Below are 18,745 nucleotides of genomic sequence, written 5' to 3'. Positions count from 1 at the left end.
CAGGCAATGCGCATGCAGCGTCTTAAAAGCGTTTACGAGTGTTTGGTAAACGTCTTTTCACCAATCCTTCCTCCCGATGACGACAAAGCAAAAATTACACGAATCATCAGGCTCTGGATGGGTGCAGTGAGAAGTCACGTAATCCCGGCTAATGGTGCGCCGAACGCAAAGGCGACGACAGCTGCGCTGCAATTTTACACCGTCAACAGCGGACTAACTTTCGAGTTTGTTACGATGCACATCTGATATACAACTCACAAAAAAAGCATAGCTAGAGAAGCTTGGGGCATCGTAAAGGAGTTCGATGCAGTGCGATCTCCGGAGACGCAGTCTGCGAGCGAGATTGTTTGGACTCATGGGCACACCAATAAAAGTCCGTCTAGCAGTGTGAATCATCACCCACGCTTCCACAGTGATGTTCACCAAGAATAACTGCTTACAATTGCTATTGGCCTAACTTCACTCGTGTTCATTTTCTCCAACCTGAGTTATCCCTGCTGCGGTGTTATCATACAAAAGAAGGTTAATCAGTCTCACACGTTATGTTGATCGGGAATTTTTTATGGCGGAAGGGAACCTACGGTCACGGCACAAGACATTTTACTTTGCTCAAGGTGAGGTCAAAGACCCGTTTTCCAAGCAATTCCCTCTGAATAAGCCGAGCACCAGGCCATGGGAAGCTTGTACCTATTGTATCACTGTTGGTTACCCGGCGGCACTATGGATCGAACCCCGCACCCTCGCATGTTTTTCTGACGTTAAATGGCCACGCGATCAGGCGAGCTCCCGTCACACAGTTACTCGCTGCCGTTGCAGAAAACATCGGTCGACGAAGAGCACAGAAGAACAAAGATTTCGCGAACGGCGCCGCAAACAGGAGTGGAAATGACGTCCGCATAAAGGTGCGATTTGTCTACCAATGAATTAGAGCGAAGGCGTCAAAGGGACAAGTCCCTGAAGCTCAAGCTTATGGTACCCCGAAAATAAGACGACGGCGCCAGGACCAGGAAATGCACCCCACAAAACCGAAGCTCGAAACACAACAGAGAGGCGAATCTCAATGGTACCACTCGATTGTTTGACCACCCGTTAAAAATAACATGGAATCGCAGCGCTCGCAGATGAGACAGAGGGGACACACACACACAATTGCCCAATTGTGTGTGTGCGTCTCCTTTGTCTCCGTCTCTGTGTTTTTGTCTGCCAGTGCCCAGCAGCATACCTCGCATAGTAACAAATAACCTGTTCGGCTTTGCTTATTCAGCCTGGTAGAGGCAATTAAGCAATCTGAAAATTCTTGGGTCAGCTTTACGCTTAACCGCGTGATTCATCAAAGGCATCAGACACTGCATGAAGAGTTTAGCTAGTCCTGAAATTCAGGAGACAATGAGACATTTTTCGCGATGTGAAATTTTCTGTGAGTACAACTGCAAAAGAACACGAAGAATATGCAGTAGCGCTCTATGCAACAACTGCAACAAAATAACAAAAATAGTTATCACCAAAACGTGTAGGAGATGGAGAGAAAGACGAATGGGCTGGCATACATCATCATGAGTTTAGTGGATGCATTGCGAATAACGGGCGTGACATGTGAGACTGCTCAGCGCTTAAGAGCTTCATTTTCCCTAACGCAGCAACCGAAAATGCCAAGAATTTCTGGGCGGAGAGAGAACCTGGGAGTTCGGCTCGGCGAAATCACGACTGGCCATTTTCGTAAGTGAAACAGCAAATATAGGTTTGAAGTTTTGAACCCCGTAACTCAGAATAAAGTTATTATGGCATATGCGACTAGCATCATTGAAATAAAATAAATCTAATCCAGCATTTATATGTGCGCCAATTGTTGTTTCCAGCTCCCAGCTGCAGTAAAATTCAGCAAGACGTTTTTCTTGTCTTGTAAAATAATATTGAGTGTCAAAAGAAATTGGTAAATGACTATGTGCAGAGTTTATGCATCTTTCAGCCCTCAGGAGCTGGAGCATTCATTTGAAGACAGGCTTTTTTTTGATACCCACGTGTCCTCGCCTCATGGTGGTTCAATGGTTAGGGGGCTTGGCTGCTCAGACCAAAGACACAGCTTGAATTCCGGCTGGGCTGACCGCGTTTCGGTGGAGCAAAAATCCAAGTATCCTGTGTGTAAGTGAACGTTAAAGAACCTCGGGTGGTCGAAATTTAACAAGCGCCCTCAACTCTCTCTTGCTCTCTTACCCCTTTTACTGCTCTTTCATCTCTTCCATAAAGGCGCAAATGAGGTCTCCATTAAGGAATGAGAGAGTTCCGGGGTTTTTAACTTTTAAATCAGTTTTCATTATCTGCATACACACACTTGGCCATTTTAAATTCTTTGTGCATTTGCTGACAAAGGCGCAGAATAGACAAAATATACCTCCTGGGCAGTACAAATAATTCATCACTGCAAGAGTTAATAATAATGTAATAACCTTAACCGTATTTATTAGCCTAACTGCGGCTACAGCATCTCAACTGATGTACAGCTAACGTGGTCAACCTTGCTATAGTGGAACGAAATCCTTTAGAGTGAAGTGCGCCGAAGGAAGAATTGCCGAAGTTTCTATCTTTTCTTCCTACATGGTCTACACGGTCACAATGCCACTATTCTTTCTCTCCCTGGCCCAACACGACCTGTGTTCAACAACAGCCAGCACTTGGCCGTTTCTATCAAAAGACAGTTGCGTGCACGGCCGTTAACCCGCCTGAAGTTTTTCAAACAATAGAAGAATTCACGGTGGCGTTAGCATTTCGCTGTTTACTGGAAATTACTGGTACACTCTCAGCTCAACAATACTCAAATTTCTTGAGTCAGTGGGTTGGCGCCATCCAGCGTCACCCATAATTTTTCCTTCTTTTTTTTCCACAAGCATAGCTAAAAAGCGTTTCATTATATATGACAGGTTCTAGTTTGCGTAATATTTAGAAGAAAAGCGGCGTTTTTCTCAGAAGTAATCACTCTCTATTCATGTTCGTGGAAGGCTGACGTCAGATAGAAATGAAATTTCGGGGAACGAATGAATATTAGATCAGCCAGCATTTTGCCATACAATGGTCCGACGCGGACCGAGGAAAGTCTTAAGATTAGATTGGGGTCTGCCCAGTGCATTACAGGAGGAAAAGTGTTGGGTAAAGCATTTAGGCACACAAAGGTAGCAGCGAACGTGTAATAAAAAAGAAACATGATATAAGCGGAAATTGTGTGAAAAATGAAACATAGGATGGGCATATATGGAGTGCAACGTACAGATATGCCGTGTTGTGTTAGGATAGAGGGCGATGTTTAAGAAGGAAAATCTAGGCAATACAGTCGAAAGTCTACAAAGAAGTTAGGGAAGTTTACTAGTATAATCGATTAACAAATGCTTTAAGTCCAAACCTAGTATTAAAATATGCCTCTGTCCTTTAATGTTATAAATGTGGTTGGAAACATTACCCAGATGAGAATCTGAAATTTATTTTCTGATTGGTCTAAATGTGGTTGGAAACCTTACTCAGATGAGAATCTGAATTTTTTTTCTGATGTCGGAAAGGTTATTGAAAATTGTTGACATTTGACGAGCCCCGGCTAAGTACCCTTTACGGTACCTTATGTTCATTTGCACTTATTTATTGCATTTAATGAGACAAAGTCCGCCTACTTAAATAATTTACGATAAATTTTTCAACCAACGATTCCTTAACAGTAATAAATGTTTTGGCATTGTCATGCTATCTCTGCTGACTTTTTAGTTAGGAAATGCCTGCATAGGCATCAATCACAGCATGAAGTTTTTTCAGCCGTTAAGCACTGCTGGCGGAATAATAATACTGCCGCATATTTTTGGGTAATCTTCACTTATTCGTACTCAAATCCACTGGCACGCGGATATATCACTTTGTCTCGAACGAGGGATACTAGAAGATCTATCTTGAATATTTTTAGCCCAGCATCGAGATTGTCGTAGACAATTACTGCGCCTCATCATCAAGGTCCTTCGCCAGCTTTTATTTAGCGCTGCCGAGAGTGGCGAGGATTGTGTTCTTCGACAACTGCCGAGTGTGTTTTCTGCTTTCCCAACCAAGTCACTGCGATTTCATTTAAGAGTTTAATTTGCTGGCACGCCAGTCAGGTTACCTTAAAAAGAAGTATATTTATGAGTACAAGTTTTTGTCTTTTGCCCTTGCTACTGGCAACAAAATGCATTGCGATCATTTTGTGGCAACGCGCATGGCCTACGTAGCCGACTTGTTAAGATGTTGATACACTACATTTTTCATTCCTGATTTCATTATCCCAAACAGGTTCTGACGTCTTGAGGTGAATGACCCCATATTTCTGAGAAGCTATTAGCCCTCAAAAGAGCGCACTATAAGGCCTCAAGAGAATAATGACGTTCATTACGCAATTAGGTGGAAACAAATTAAAACTTCTAGGAAAAAGAAAACCGGGCACAGAACACCTTTAGCCAATGTACCTTGATTACAGCATGCAGCTGGAGATTTACATCCGCTTGAATTACCGTGCTTTGACAGAGTTCAGATGAATTCTGGCAGACCATGCGCATCTTACACGCATGGATGAGAAAGCAAGTTAACATAAACAACTTTTACACGCACGCGCAATAACTTTTTTGAAGCAAAAAATGCTTTCAGCTGCCATTCTCCTTACATACAGCGGAGTACCATCCGGAAACCAAAACGGTTTCTAGGCCAAACGAAAACCGTAGCGTGAAGCCTTACAAGCTGAAATTAACTTTATGAATAGTATAAAGCAAGAAAAAGTCATTCACGTGCACGGCCCCCCGTCGGATAGAAGCCAGCGCCGGCGCAAAGAGAAAAAACTTTATTTCGAAATGCCTCTGACTATTCTGTCATCTGGATTTGTTTCCCAAAATCAGGTAAGCAAGATGCCGCATTACACGAAATAAAAATATTCGAACTAGCATTAGTGAATCGGTGGTCAAACCACTATTAGAAATTCGGCATACACTTCCAGGCTGCCAGTCTTTGAAGGCCGTCTGCTTCAGATTTCTGTAAGTTTAACATGTATTATGTTATTTTTGGTAGATTCTTGAAAGCACGATATCAATGTCACAGCTTCCTGGTCAGAATGCCTTGCAGCCAAACCAGATTGCCAAATACGGCGAAGGCCTGCCACCAAATCATATCTAGCGCTATGATATTACTAAGTTTACTGCCTGGAGCCTAGCCATATAACTATACCTACATATGGGAGTGACCACATTCCAACGTATGTTTGCGTCGAGTGGTACGCACCTACTACTCCGTCTCGCGTGCGATATACCGACTGGCCTGCCTTTAGGTCGTCCGTGGAGATTTCCTGTGTGGACCTCTCAACACCATCTAAAATAGAAGGCCTGATTACGTCCTCTCTCAGTGACACCACGCGGTATATATGTGCGCCTACGCCAGGGTCTAGTATTGACGTGGAATTCGAAAGACTACGCGCAGTCCGTCGGCGCGCCGAAAGGAAATACAGAAGAACCAAATCCACGTATGATCTTGCCCTTCGTCGCCGAGCTCAACGACAAATAAAGCGCCACCTAGCGAGACTAGGGAGACAACGTTGGAGGCAGTTCTGTTCATCGCTGGACCCTCGCAAACCACTGTCGCGTATTTGGCATGTAGCCAGGAGTTTGCGTTCACCCCCGCAGGAACGCTATCCTTTCCATGCCCTGTCTATTTTACCAACGCCGTAATAATGTAGAGGTAGCAGAAGAATTCTGCAAAATGGTTGTGGGCACAACTATGGTACCATCAACCGGTTTGGAGGCTTTTGTACCACCTCCCCCAGATGACCACTACGACATGCTATTCACGATGCCTGAACTAGAAGCTGCTCTTTCCTCGTGTAGGCGTCCATCTGCACCTGGTCCTGACGGGATTTCGTGCGCCTCCCTCTTTCACCTTGGCATGGAAGGCCGAACTGTGCTGCTCAGTTACTACAATGATACATGGGCTTCCGGAATCGTTCCAGAACACTGGAAGATAAGCCGCCTGGTTGCACTTTTGAAGCCTGGCAAACCTCCTTATGAGCTTACCTCATACCAGCCAGTTGCACTAGCAAGCTGCGTCGGCAAAGTTATGGAGCGAATGGTGCTGGCGCGGCACGAATGGTTTTTAGAGCAGAATGCTCTCTATCCGGATATGATGACCGGGTTCCGGAGGGGACGTTCTTCGATTGACAGCGTAATCGACCTCATATCGACAGTGGAACATGAAAAACGTAGTCGCCGACTCGTCGCTGCTGTCTTCTTGGACATCAAAGGGGCCTACGATAATGTACTTCATGACGTCATCCTTGATGCCCTTGACGACATTGGCGTTGGCGGTCGGATGTATTCGTGGATTGGGAGCTACTTCAACGGCCGGTCTGTTTGCATGTCTACGCCTGATGGGGAGACTACCCGTCGTCAGGTTTGCCGTGGAGTTCCTCAGGGAGGAGTTCTTAGCCCAACCCTATTTAACGTGGCATTGATTGGACTGGTGAATGAACTTCCCACTAACATTCACATCAGTGACTATGCTGATATCTGCATCTGGGCGTCGGGTTCGACACGTCCGCAAATGCGTGCGAGATTGCAACGTGCCGTGTCATCTACTTCAAGGTACCTACGGCGTCAGGGTTTGCACTTGGCAGCTGAAAAATGTGCTGTGGTCGCATTCACGCGCAAGTCTGTCTGCCACTACCCGGTAACTCTTCAAGGGGTTGCAATACCATACGTCTCCCACCACAGATTTTTGGGCATTACCATTAACCGCGATCTGTTATGGTCGAGGCATATAAACATGCTAAAGAAAAGACTCACTCTTTTTTGCCATGCGCTTCGCTTTGTGGCAGGCATTAAATGGGGCCCAACGGAGCGCTCCTTGCTTCGAATTTACTATACCGTCTTTATTGGCTACATTCGTTACAGCCTTCCTGTACTCTCTAACATGAGTATTTCCTGATTGCGGACATTAGAGAGTGTCCAAGCACAGGCGCTCAAGATATGCCTCGGCTTACCACGTTGTGCCTCGAACAAAGGCACGATTGAGGAATCTCGTGCGTGCCCAATATCGGTCTACCTGTCACACGAATCACTTCGTGTATATTTACGTGCGCTCACACGGCACCGCTGTCACCCGCTGACGAAGATTTTTGATGAGCGACCGGACAGCAGTTTTGCACGCGCACTGCGCTTCCATCGCTCCGAATTGCCTTCAGACTATGCCCTGCCGCATCATTCCTTGCAGCCCCTATGGGTAATGGCTCAGCCTTCAGTCTGCCTGCATGTCCCTGGCATAATCAAGAAGTCTGCGATGCAAGTAAGCGGACTGAAGCAACTCGCACTTGCCTACATCTGGTCAGAATACCACAAATGTGTGCACGTCTACACGGATGGATCTGCGTCTCCAAATGCATCAACAGCAGCTTTCGCAATCCCTGCGCAACAGACCACCCACAGATTCATTTTGGGACACAAGTCTACTTCAACCGCTGCGGAGCTTGTGGGCCTTCGGGAATCGATTCGCCACATCTGCGGAGAACCGCCTCAGGAGTGGTGCATTTTCACCTACTGTAAACCTGCGCTACACATTTTAGGCAGCTTCCTCCGCCACACAGTCTACCAAGCTCTGGCTCTTGATATCATTAGTCTCGTATTATTTGCTCAGGGAAACGGCCACCGTATACTGTTTCAGTGGATCCCCGGACACTGCGGACTCGATGGAAATGAGACCGCCGACGCTGAAGCAAGGGGCGCCTTCAGCAGTGGCCTGCGTACAGCTGTACCGTTCTCTATAGTGGACACAACTTGTCTCTTTTCGGAATTAATGAGGAGGGCGACGGCTAGGTACTGGGCCCTGCCAGACACCCGCCACATCCGCCTTAAACGGCTAGATCCGACGATGACCTTTTCAGTTCCTCGCGGAATACCTCGCCCTATTGCATGCGTTATCCGTAGACTACGTTTAAACGTGGCATTCACGCGCAAATACTTGCACTTAATGGGACAAGCGGACTCCCCGGAATGTACCACATGTGGCGTGCTAGAGACTATAGAACATGTTTTAGTGGCGTGTCCAGCGTATGCACGTGAAAGACTCATGCTCGCATCTGCTCTGAAGCCTATGTACACATCACTCCTCTCTGATGATTTGATCCTCGGCGCTTGGCAAGATAGTTTTAGAACTGTAAAGGTAATGCGAGCGCTCTCACGCTTTTTGAGCGACACGGACCTTGTCTCGCGTTTGTGATGTCAGAAAGTGTGCCTTGTTTTTTTCTTTTTTTTTAAAGTAGTTTTTCATCTGCCTCCTCGCATCATCATCGTCCCCATCGTGACCTTCTTTTATCTCCTCTCCCCGTCCCCCAGAGCAGAATAGCATGCCAGATATTTATTTTTCAGGCCAACCGCTCTGCCTTTTCCTATCAATAAACCATCTCTCTCTCTCTATACCTACATAGGCAAGTATCAACATCGACGAGTGTCTGTTGCAGTATATCACAACAAAATTACTGCACCCAACTCTGCCAGGTTACAAAAATTTTGCTCACTATGTCAGGAATTGAGGGGCTTGTTACCACACATGAAAAAAGCAATAATTTTCGAAACTGAGGAAAGCTTACGCTAATGCTTCTGGTGTTTTAATTTAGAGCGTTGACCAGTGGGAAATTTTTATTGTAGCCATTGCTAATTAGAATGATTATTGATTGGAAATCAGCAAAAGCAGCCACATGTGAAAGGTCACATCTAAAACAACGACCTCAGCATGTCACGTGCGGTGGTCTAAGATATTGAAATGATGGTTTCAAATAGAAACATCGTTTTAGTTTAGATATCCCAGACATGTATTGCGTCTCTAGAAAATGAAACCGTTTTTTTTCTTACTGATTGTATACCCGCCGCGAGTTGAGGCATAAGCGTTAACATGACTCGATTTTATTCCCTTCCCTAACTGGTAATTTTACATCATGTTGCTTGTTGTGCATGCCGTAAACGGGTGCTTTTCGAAAACGACTTGCGATTGCAAACATGTTTCATAGCTCCCAGTGTAAACGCCTTTTCGAAATTTAAAAAAATGATGCCGCAATTACATCCGGCTACAACTTTGCCATTACCTCCAGGCGCCTAACTACAGAGTTAAAAAGTAACTTTTAGAAAACTAGTTAAGAAGCTTACTATTTAAATTGTTTTACCTGCTTTATGATGTCCACTAACGCTGGTATAGCTTCAGGGGCAGTATCGATACCTCAGAAGCCTATTTTGAAAGCTGTGGTTCACATTGGCGGAAACACCCGGTGTACTATACACTACTCGTGGACATGTATAAAAGGCATGCTCGTAAAAGGATAGATATTATTTATTGTTGCCCCGGTGAGACCTGAAGTGCAGTAGATGTAAGTGTTCGCCATGAAGTGTGCAAGATTTTGCCGTAGCGTTTGTTCGCAGAAGTACTCGCGCGAAGTTTCGGCACAAATTTCATGGGTGAAAAAACTGCAGGAAATCTGGTCTGCATCGATGCTAATGTCTCTACTCAGCGCTATATTACTGGCAGCGGCGAAATTTGGCAGTTACGCCTTCAACATGCAAGATACACATCGCGCCACGGTGCTTCCTTCGAACTAGCCCCCAAAAAGCGTGATAAAAGCAGCGTCGCCTGCTGATTATGCCTTAAGACATGTGCATACGAGTAACATCTCTCGGAATATGAAGAGAAAGTAACATTCTTCCTTGAAAAGTGTTCTGAACATGCCGGCTCGGTTGATTTGTGACCCATTGTGTTGCCGACAAAAGCAATTGTTCTCAGGCAAAGCAATGGCTATGGAAAACTCCGAGTGTTGCTTACAAAAATGGAAAAATGAAGGTGAAGGATACATTTTTTTATTTAAAAAAAATGTTTCTCGCCTGCTTCACTGGTCGAGTCTGCGATGTGACGGTGAATAGGGTTGGGGTGACTGAAGGGAAAAAGGCATTCATAACACAGCCCATAACACAAAATTTGCAATCTTGCGACTCGGCGACGGAACTGGTGCCAAACGGAGCAATGCCATTTGTGTGAAGTTCCTGAAGCCTCTGGGTACTAGGCTTCAATAGCTAACCTAGATCACATGGTGGCTGCACGCCCCAACACCACCCGTCGCTAGCAGTAGAGCAACTTGTAAGCCGATTTTGGCCACAACTATGAAAGAATGAGATCAGCGTGCCAGGTATCTCTCTTAATTAAGGCTCAAGTGCGAACCATTGCTTGCGGCTTACAGCCGAATGCCCACGTCTCGGTTTCGAATGACTACGACCAATACAGTTACGCCGCTTACCGCGGGAAGCACCTCACAGAGTTTCGGTTGTCAAAAGGTGATTTAGTTAAAAGAAAAGGCTAAGTTCTTGGTAGGACAGAGATAGCCATGTAGTTAACAGAACACAGCAAAAATTAGAAAACATAGCATAGATGCACCAAGAAAACATAACTTAAAGCGGATCCCAATCATGGATCCTCATCAGCCCGATAAAAGGTACAAGCAGCTGCTCTCTCATGAGGTTTCAGCCCTGGAGGTAACGATCGTCTTAGTCCAGGCTCGCGCATCCGATGCTCCTCAGTCACACCTTTTCGAGTGAAGTGGAGCTTCTCCGTTATGGCAGGGTACGCCCGGGTTATCGCCGGTGAAAATGGTAACATTGTGTAGGTGTGAGTAGGACACTTCCCTAGCTATCACTGTAAAGTAAAAAAAAAAACAGCAGAGTTTACAGCGATTTACAATATGGGAACAGGTGATGTGTGGTACGTAGTAGACTGTACTGTCATTGTGCACCTCAAAAAAAAAGAGAACTACCGTGCCTTTCATTCTACGCGACCGCTACATGCTGCTATAACTTGGTGTACTAACATCGGGCTGAAGCCCAAGTTTAAGAGGTGAGCGGAGTTCAAGCTAACAACATCTCTTTCAGCTGCCTCAACAAACCGTTAAGTCTGAAACGAAGTTTGATGTTCCTGTGAAAAAAACTACAGGAAACCAATTCGTTCAATCGTCGTATAAAGCCAATGCGTCGGCGTTTCTCTTTACTCACAGGACAACTGTCCGAGCGATTGGCCCAAAAAATCCTTTTAATAATATTTCTAATTTATTCTTAGTCACCTAAACTATTATATGGAAACAAAGTGGCTGGGTCATTTTCGAGTTGTAAAAGCAACAGAGGCTTTTAAATAAGACTTGACGAGGAGAAATTATAGTGCTACAAACTGTAACTCTTCGCTAGCATTGCCTACCAACCGTGTAAACAGTTTGACCTCTTGCCCTGCATACTTATTGTTGATTGTGCGTCAAATTTTAAAGGTGTATCCTCACTGGGCTTTGAAATTAGATTTTAGTGCGGAGCTCGCAACTCGTTGACTGACGTGTAACGCTACATGGGCTACTCATGTTTTCTGATAGGGGTGAAAGCTTCCGCTTATAACGCAGGTAGTATTTCTGCCCAACGAATTGAAATTGAAACCAATTTGTGCCTGTTAAGTGCAATTTTTCACGTGCCTTGTTTAGAACTGTGTTATGCATGCTGTTGACCAATAGAACACCAAAGAAACGAGCACAAGGAGCCTCCTTTTTTGAAGTTTGCGAAAAACACCCGCCAAAAAAAAATTCCAAACACGGTTACAATACTGCCTAATGCGGACTTGCAGTGCAGCTCTGTAGGTGTCTCAGACTCAGTAGGCTTATTGTTTTGCTTTCATGAGTCTTCGGCACGTCAGGCGACGATAGTAGTTCGATAGTAGTATTAGTTGATGAAGGCGACGACGTGCATTGTACAGCGCACTACAATACAATTAGTCCGATAGCAGTATTAGTTCAAGAAGCGGCGAAGTGCAATGCACAGCGCAAGAGTGTCTTGCAGTCTAACACGAGGCTTGATCGACTTGGGTGATAGATTAGTCGTTTTTGACTACGTTCAAATGCCAGTCGCGGCAATTTTTACTTTTTTATTTATGTATTTATGTATGCGTCGGCTCTATTACATCGACGATGGTAACGTGGCTCCACACAAGAACGGGCTTTTAAGAGCTGGGCTCCAAAAACCTTGAGGGGAGAGTTAAGCACCGGCTTAAGCGCATGACGCAGCAGCGTTCATTGTTTAATGCCCATATATGCGGAATCAGTCATTCTCTCCTACAAATTGACAGATATCTGGGAGTTCTTGCACCATTCATGGTGCAGTGGTGTAGTGGTTAAGCGACGTGCCACTGCCCCGGCAGGCGGCTATTTCAAACATAGCCACCGGTGGAGTTTGTGAGACCGAGGTTGCTCTTCCCGAGTGACCAATCATTATTCTAACTGCCACCTGCCACAGTGGGTGTTTGCTCGCAATCCAGTGGAGAGGTTGCCACCTGGCACAGTGGACAGTTGTGATGAAGACATGCCCCGTCACGAAGGCGGCAAGTGGGTTACCTGCTTATTCGCTCAAGCCAAAGACGACGCTGGATTTTCTGCAGAATTAGAGCCTTAACGCTATAGCTTTGAAAGAGTCCACCTTATGAGCAGCAATAAACGGCGAGATTGCAATTCATAGAAGATGTCTGACAAGTGTAGCAATGTTTAAACCGATTTCGCGAAAGATCACCATACCGTCGTCACCTGCAAATTGAAAATTAAGGGATAGTTCCATTTGATGGCTACTCTATTTTGTATAATGTTAGTAACGCACCTGTGTTCTGAGACATGCCTGTCTAAAATTTCAGCCCAGTCTGTTTATTTACGCATGCATGATAGTGACACTCGGCATGAAGTTCCTCCTTGTGTGACGCAGATGTTGTGCATACGATGTTACGTCTTACAAAAAAGCGGAGTGATAGGCGACGGTGATCAATTTTCGCTCTTGGCCAACAGTGCAGTACCGCTGCGCTTGACAGCATGCTAATTCTTAAACAGCACTGCGTCTCATTTCTTTATTTATTTAATACAGCGAAGTCGCTTGACTCCAAGCAGAGGTGAGTACAGATACAATTAAAAAATAAACTACATACAGGCGAGCATCATGCAAAAGCAAGCAGATGATGCGAAAAAAGAAGCAAAAAACAAGGGATTCACCTACAAAAGGCTCTCAAATTATCAACAAACATTTCTACATTCGCGCTATTTACTATGAACTTCGGCAATTCATTCCACTCTGTAATCGATTTGACAAAAAAGGAATATCTAACTGTAATAGAATATGCACGAAATTGCTGTAGGAGTTTTCTATGGTTATAACGCATACTTGCTCGCGAACCAGGAGTAATGTAATCATGAGTGTTTATTTTGATCAATTTATTGTATATCAGGTACACAAAATTTCAACCTAGCTTCAGTGCACCTTGTCTGGAGAGATCCTAGGCCAAAAGAATTGATCATAGCTGTTACACTATCTGTTCGTTTGTATCTGTTGCAAATGAAATGGGCTGCGATACTTTGCACTCTTTCTAATTTGAAAATATTCTTGGGTGTTAATGAATCCCATAAACAACAAGCATATTCCAGGCGAGGCCGTACCAACGCCTTATACCCTGCCAGTTACACGTGTTTTGGGACCCTTCGGCAGTTTACGCCTCAAACATCATAGAGTCTTCAGAGCTTTCCCGCAAGTAATATCGATGTGGGCATCCCAGTTTAGGCGATCAGTTATCTGAACTTCAAGGTATTTTAAGGAAGAGGATTGTGGAAGTGTTACGCCAGCTATACAATATAGATGAGTAAGAACAGTTTTTTTACAAATTCTAAGAACCAAACATTTATTAATGTTAAGAAACATACGCCATTGGCTGCACCAGTTTGAGATCTTCTGCAGGTTACGCTTAAGCTTAATTTTTTCCGTTGTGGAGTTAACTAAGGTGTGTAACACGTCCTATCACTCACTCTAATAGCAATCGTTCAATTAAAGAAACAGGGCTCAACCCACGCCCGCACTGTCACTCTTCCGTTTCGCTAGCCAAGAACGAAAAGTAATCACTGTCGCCTGTCGGTAAACATTCTTGTCAGACGGTGCGGCATAGGCAACAGTAGCGTCACACCCGGGAGGAGCTTCATGCCGTGTGCCCCGGTCTCGCATGTGTAATTAGACGCGTTGTTCTGAAATTTTTGACAGGAACATCTCAGGACACAGGCGCGTTACAAAAATTCTACAAAATAAAATTGTCCTCAAATGCTATCATCTCAAAGTTTTCAATATAAACATGCACACTAACTGCAGTGATTAAAAAGTACATTTTTGCATTTTCTCAATTAGTGTTATTGCGATGACAATTGTCCTCACGGTTGCGTCTTCCTGGCCGCATATCCCATGCACAAAAACAAATGAGCCGCCATGGTGGCTCAGTTGTTACGGCGCTCGGTTGCGGACACGAAATACGCGGGTTCGCATTCGCATTTCGAATGGCAGTCGCATTTCAATGGAAGAAAAATGCCAGAGGCCCATGTACTGTGCGATTTGAGTGCACGTTAAAGAACCCCAGGTGGTCGAATTTTCCGGAGCCCTTCAGAACTACGGCACCCTTCACAGTCTGAGTCTCTTTGTGACGTTAAACCCCCCTAAACCCTACACAGAAACGACTTTTTTCTAGTAATCTTTGTATTTATTTTAAATATTTGAAGTCTACATTAAACCGTGTATAAAACATGCTCGTGGAGGGCTTGTTTTGAGGGCTCTTCACACATTACACCGCTAAGGCTTCGCTGCCTTGATACACGACAATGAGGTAGCATGGGAAGTCACTACTTCAGTATGCTACCCGTTACCGTTTAGCGCAGCTGCGACGGTGCCAAAAATCAACGCACAGAACATGATTGACAAAATAAACACGTGAATGCAGGCGCTAACGACGTACCTTAACAAAACGACATGCCTATCAATCTATAGCTCTATGTGGGATCTTATAATTTTCCCGTTGAAATGACTGGAATTAATTAATGAGCGCTTTTATTCTATGTCATCACACGTGGAGCATAGGTGATATAATATGGACTTGTAATGTTCCACACACACATCCCTGAGTGCCCGTTTTGCGCATTTTAACCTGTACACAAGAACTGAGCATAAATGGTGGCCCGGCATGCCATTATATTTGAACGGCTCATTGTAGCGTCAACTGGAAAAAAACTAACCCGGGAGCTCATCGGAGCTGCTTATTTTTCAGTGCCTTCTGCTGCCCGAGCTTTATGCACGCCGCTGCATGCGAACTACATGCTCTCATGTCGCAGTTAGGGCCTGCACAAAAATTCGTACGCTGTTCAATAATGCTAAATCCCAGCACCATCGACCGCTGGTTTCGACTACAACGCGTATCGGGGTACATTCACAGTGCTAGCTGGCTGAGCACACCTGAAGATTGTAAGGTGACGTTTCGTGTGTGACTAATGAAGTGATATTGATTAATATTACTTTTTCTCATCCCAGTTGTGCGCATACAATTCGCACAACTTTGCTTGCAAGAAAGAACAAATAAATATTTCTTTTTTTTTACTAGAAGATTGCACCTCCAAGTTGCTACCCAGTCTATGGTCCCAAAAAGGTTACTGCGCTTGCCTTCGAGCAAGCAATCGCTTGATATTATGATTTATGAAGCAGAGACCAGATAAGGATACGGAATAAGCACACACGCACCGTCTGTGTATTTTCAGGCATTCTGTTTAAACGAGCGCAATAGATAGATAGATACTTTAGAAGCGGGAAACGCAGGGATGTTAACCAGAATGGCTTCCTGTTGGCTACACTGCCTGGGGAAAGGAATGAGGGGATTAAAAAGGGAAGAGAGAAGGGAAGGGAAACAAGGTCACAATCTGTGAATCATGGCTGTCGTTCATACTGTGCCTTGTAAGCCTTGATGGCAGTGGACGGTTGTGGCCACGGACTAAGGATCTTGTCCTCAGTGAAAGGGCGAGGATCGAGGCGGTCCAGAGTACAACGCAGCATACGTCTTTCGTTCACAAAGACAGATAACGAATTGTCTCTTCGCAGACGCAGCTTTCACAAGAAGGGCTGTCGGCCATCCCGATCCGGAAAGAATGATGATTTGTGAAGGCAACGCGGAGCCATACACGGCACAGCTATGTTGCTTCGCGACGCGCTATGTCACATTGAAGACGGAGGCGCAGTCCGGAGTCCAATTCCCAGAGGCGACGGTTACAGAACTCTCCCGTGTTCCATGCTGAAATTGTGCGCTCCAGCGCCAAAGAAAGAAGCCCACACGCTGCGTCAGCGCTCATTGCTGGGATATTGACAGGGATCCCGTCGTTGTGGGAAAAATGGGCAGCGCGCTAAGAAGGAGCTGTGTTACTTGCCATGAAAAAAAAATTATCAGGGTTTTAACCTGGTGGAACCTATAATATTGCGAAAGCATTCACAAATCGCCAACGCCAAGTTTTGGTAATGGCCCAGGCCAAATAAAGAGGTGTCGGGCGCCATCTTGTCGGGCATGGCCAATTATAGATGAGTTTCGATTTTGGTCCAAATCGGCTAATGTCAAATTTCGGGGGCGAGCCAAACTTTTTCTTCGCCGGGGCCAAAATCAGAGGTCACCATCCTGTTGGACGCTGTAAGTTATGTGTAGACATCGATTTTGGTACAAATCTGCCGAAGTTAAATTTCGGGGGTGGGAAGTTCAAATTTTTGGGGTGGCCCGGGCGAAATTTAGAGGTCACTATCTTATTGGGCGTGGTCAAATTGGGGGCGGCCGAGTTATATTTGGAGGTAACTTTGTATTATGCTTTTTGAACTTTTTAACTTAACATGGCGTTGCTGTTCCTGCGTTGCTGTTTCTAGGCAACGACACAAGAACTGTCCAAGTGACAAAAATTTTGGTCGGTGCTGGTTAGCGTACGTATGAGTGCTTTTGCACTAATAGCATTGGACATGCTACAAGCATGCTATTTATTGACACGTTAGGATTAGAATGGTCTGTGCAAGCAGAAATGACGAACGCCGTCACGCGTGAAGCGTACGCGTGGCGAACCTTGTGACCAGCCCATCCTGGCAGGTTGGGACCTGCCCACCGCATTGTGTGTGAGAGAGAGAAAAAGACGAACGGAAAGGCAGGGAAAAAAACAAACGCATTGTGATTAAACTGGCAACCATGGTAGGTGGCAGTTAAATTAATTATTGTCCGCTAGAGGGCCTCAGGAACCCCAATGGTGGCTCTATTTGAAACAGACACCTGCCGGGGGCAGTGGCGCGCCCCTTAACCACCGCACCACTGCGCCGGAAGTGACATCAAGACTTCCAGTGATCAGTGAAGATAAAGAAGAGAATGACCTGTTCAGCACATATTAGCATTAACTCATTAACACGCAGCGTCATACCCTTAAGGCGGAGGTACAACACAATTATCAGCAACAGAAAAGGCTGACGCATCCAACAATCCACCAGGTACCGCTGACGTGTTTTTTTTCCCCCTTAAGCTCGTTATATGTACCATGCGTAAATCATGCCGGACGGCCAACTAGCCATGCCAGCAGCTTATACCATGTTGTGAGCCAAATAGCACACGTGTGGCGATATTCGCAAAGAATATACTGTTGTGGGCTCAGGTTGCATAAACAATAGAATCGAGTGCACTGAAGTGATTCTGGTTTGAATTGAAAGCATTTGAAATGCATTGTGCTGAACGAAACAAAAGCCATGACTAAGCCAACGTTCGTGGTATCGATCGCGTCGAAATAAATTTTCTGCCTACTGTCTCTGCAAGGCGTTTTTATTCTGAGAAGGGCTAGCGAGGCTTTTTCATATTTCTAGAGAAACTAGCTGTTCTTTGTCGGCTGCAGAATGCCTCTGATCTTCGTTTCTGCCTAAGTGACGTCATATTCAAGCGGTAAAGGGAGAAAAATTTCTTGAAACTTATACCCTTATGTGAGATAACGCTTCTTAGAAGTTTTTTCAAAGAAGCAGGTGTTTTTAAAGTCGATGCAAATGTTTCTTTATCAAGAGCATTGATGTCTAGCACCTTTTATAACTGCTGACATCGCATAGGTACACAGGCACCGCGTTGTCTCCTGCAGGCTGGTCTATCTTTTGGACGCTTTGAAATCAATGGACGAGGGTGCATAAAAGGTTATGAAACTATACCTGTACTAGCTATGCACCTTACCACGCACTTAGGCGTCTGAATGTGACATTAAAGCTCTTCATAGCAGCTATGGCACGAGAACAAAAAAAGGAAGGAATGAGGATGATGATTAAATGCAGCAGTACAGAGTTGCAGATTGGAATGGAAGTTCAGCAGCCGGCAACGCTTTTATGAAAGGCACATGTGTTTTGAATGAATATGAACAGAGATGTTGTGGTTTCACATATCTGAAGTGAGCTATTTTGCGTTCATAGCGTAGCTTGCTTCCACACCACTCTGAAGCCATTAGCATGCTTTCTTGACGCCATAAACCACACTGCGAGTGGCTCAATGCGTGCGTACAAGGCAGGTGTGCATGCACTGGTGATTTGCTACAGGCAGTATCACTGCTGCCGGTGAGTAAGGATGAACGATTCCAGACAGTGCAAGCCTCTTCAGGCACAGAATTGTGCTGCTGCACACCAAAGGAAAAAAAAAAACAATGGAACATGTTTCGAACACGGAATGTAAAAAGCGCAGGAGCGCTCTCTTAGGGTGAGCGTGCCCACATCCTTCAAATGGGTTTGAGGAGTCTTTTTGGCGGATCTCCCTTGTTGCGGACGAGGCTTAAGGCACCTTCGGCACAAACTTTCTTTGTCGGTTTGACATGCTCGTCGGCACGACTCGC

The sequence above is a fragment of the Amblyomma americanum genome, chromosome 2, assembly GCF_052857255.1.
Source record: "Amblyomma americanum isolate KBUSLIRL-KWMA chromosome 2, ASM5285725v1, whole genome shotgun sequence".
Classification (NCBI taxonomy): domain Eukaryota; kingdom Metazoa; phylum Arthropoda; class Arachnida; order Ixodida; family Ixodidae; genus Amblyomma; species Amblyomma americanum.
The sequence above is the reverse complement of the archived record's forward strand: the minus strand, read 5'-3'. Positions refer to the sequence as shown.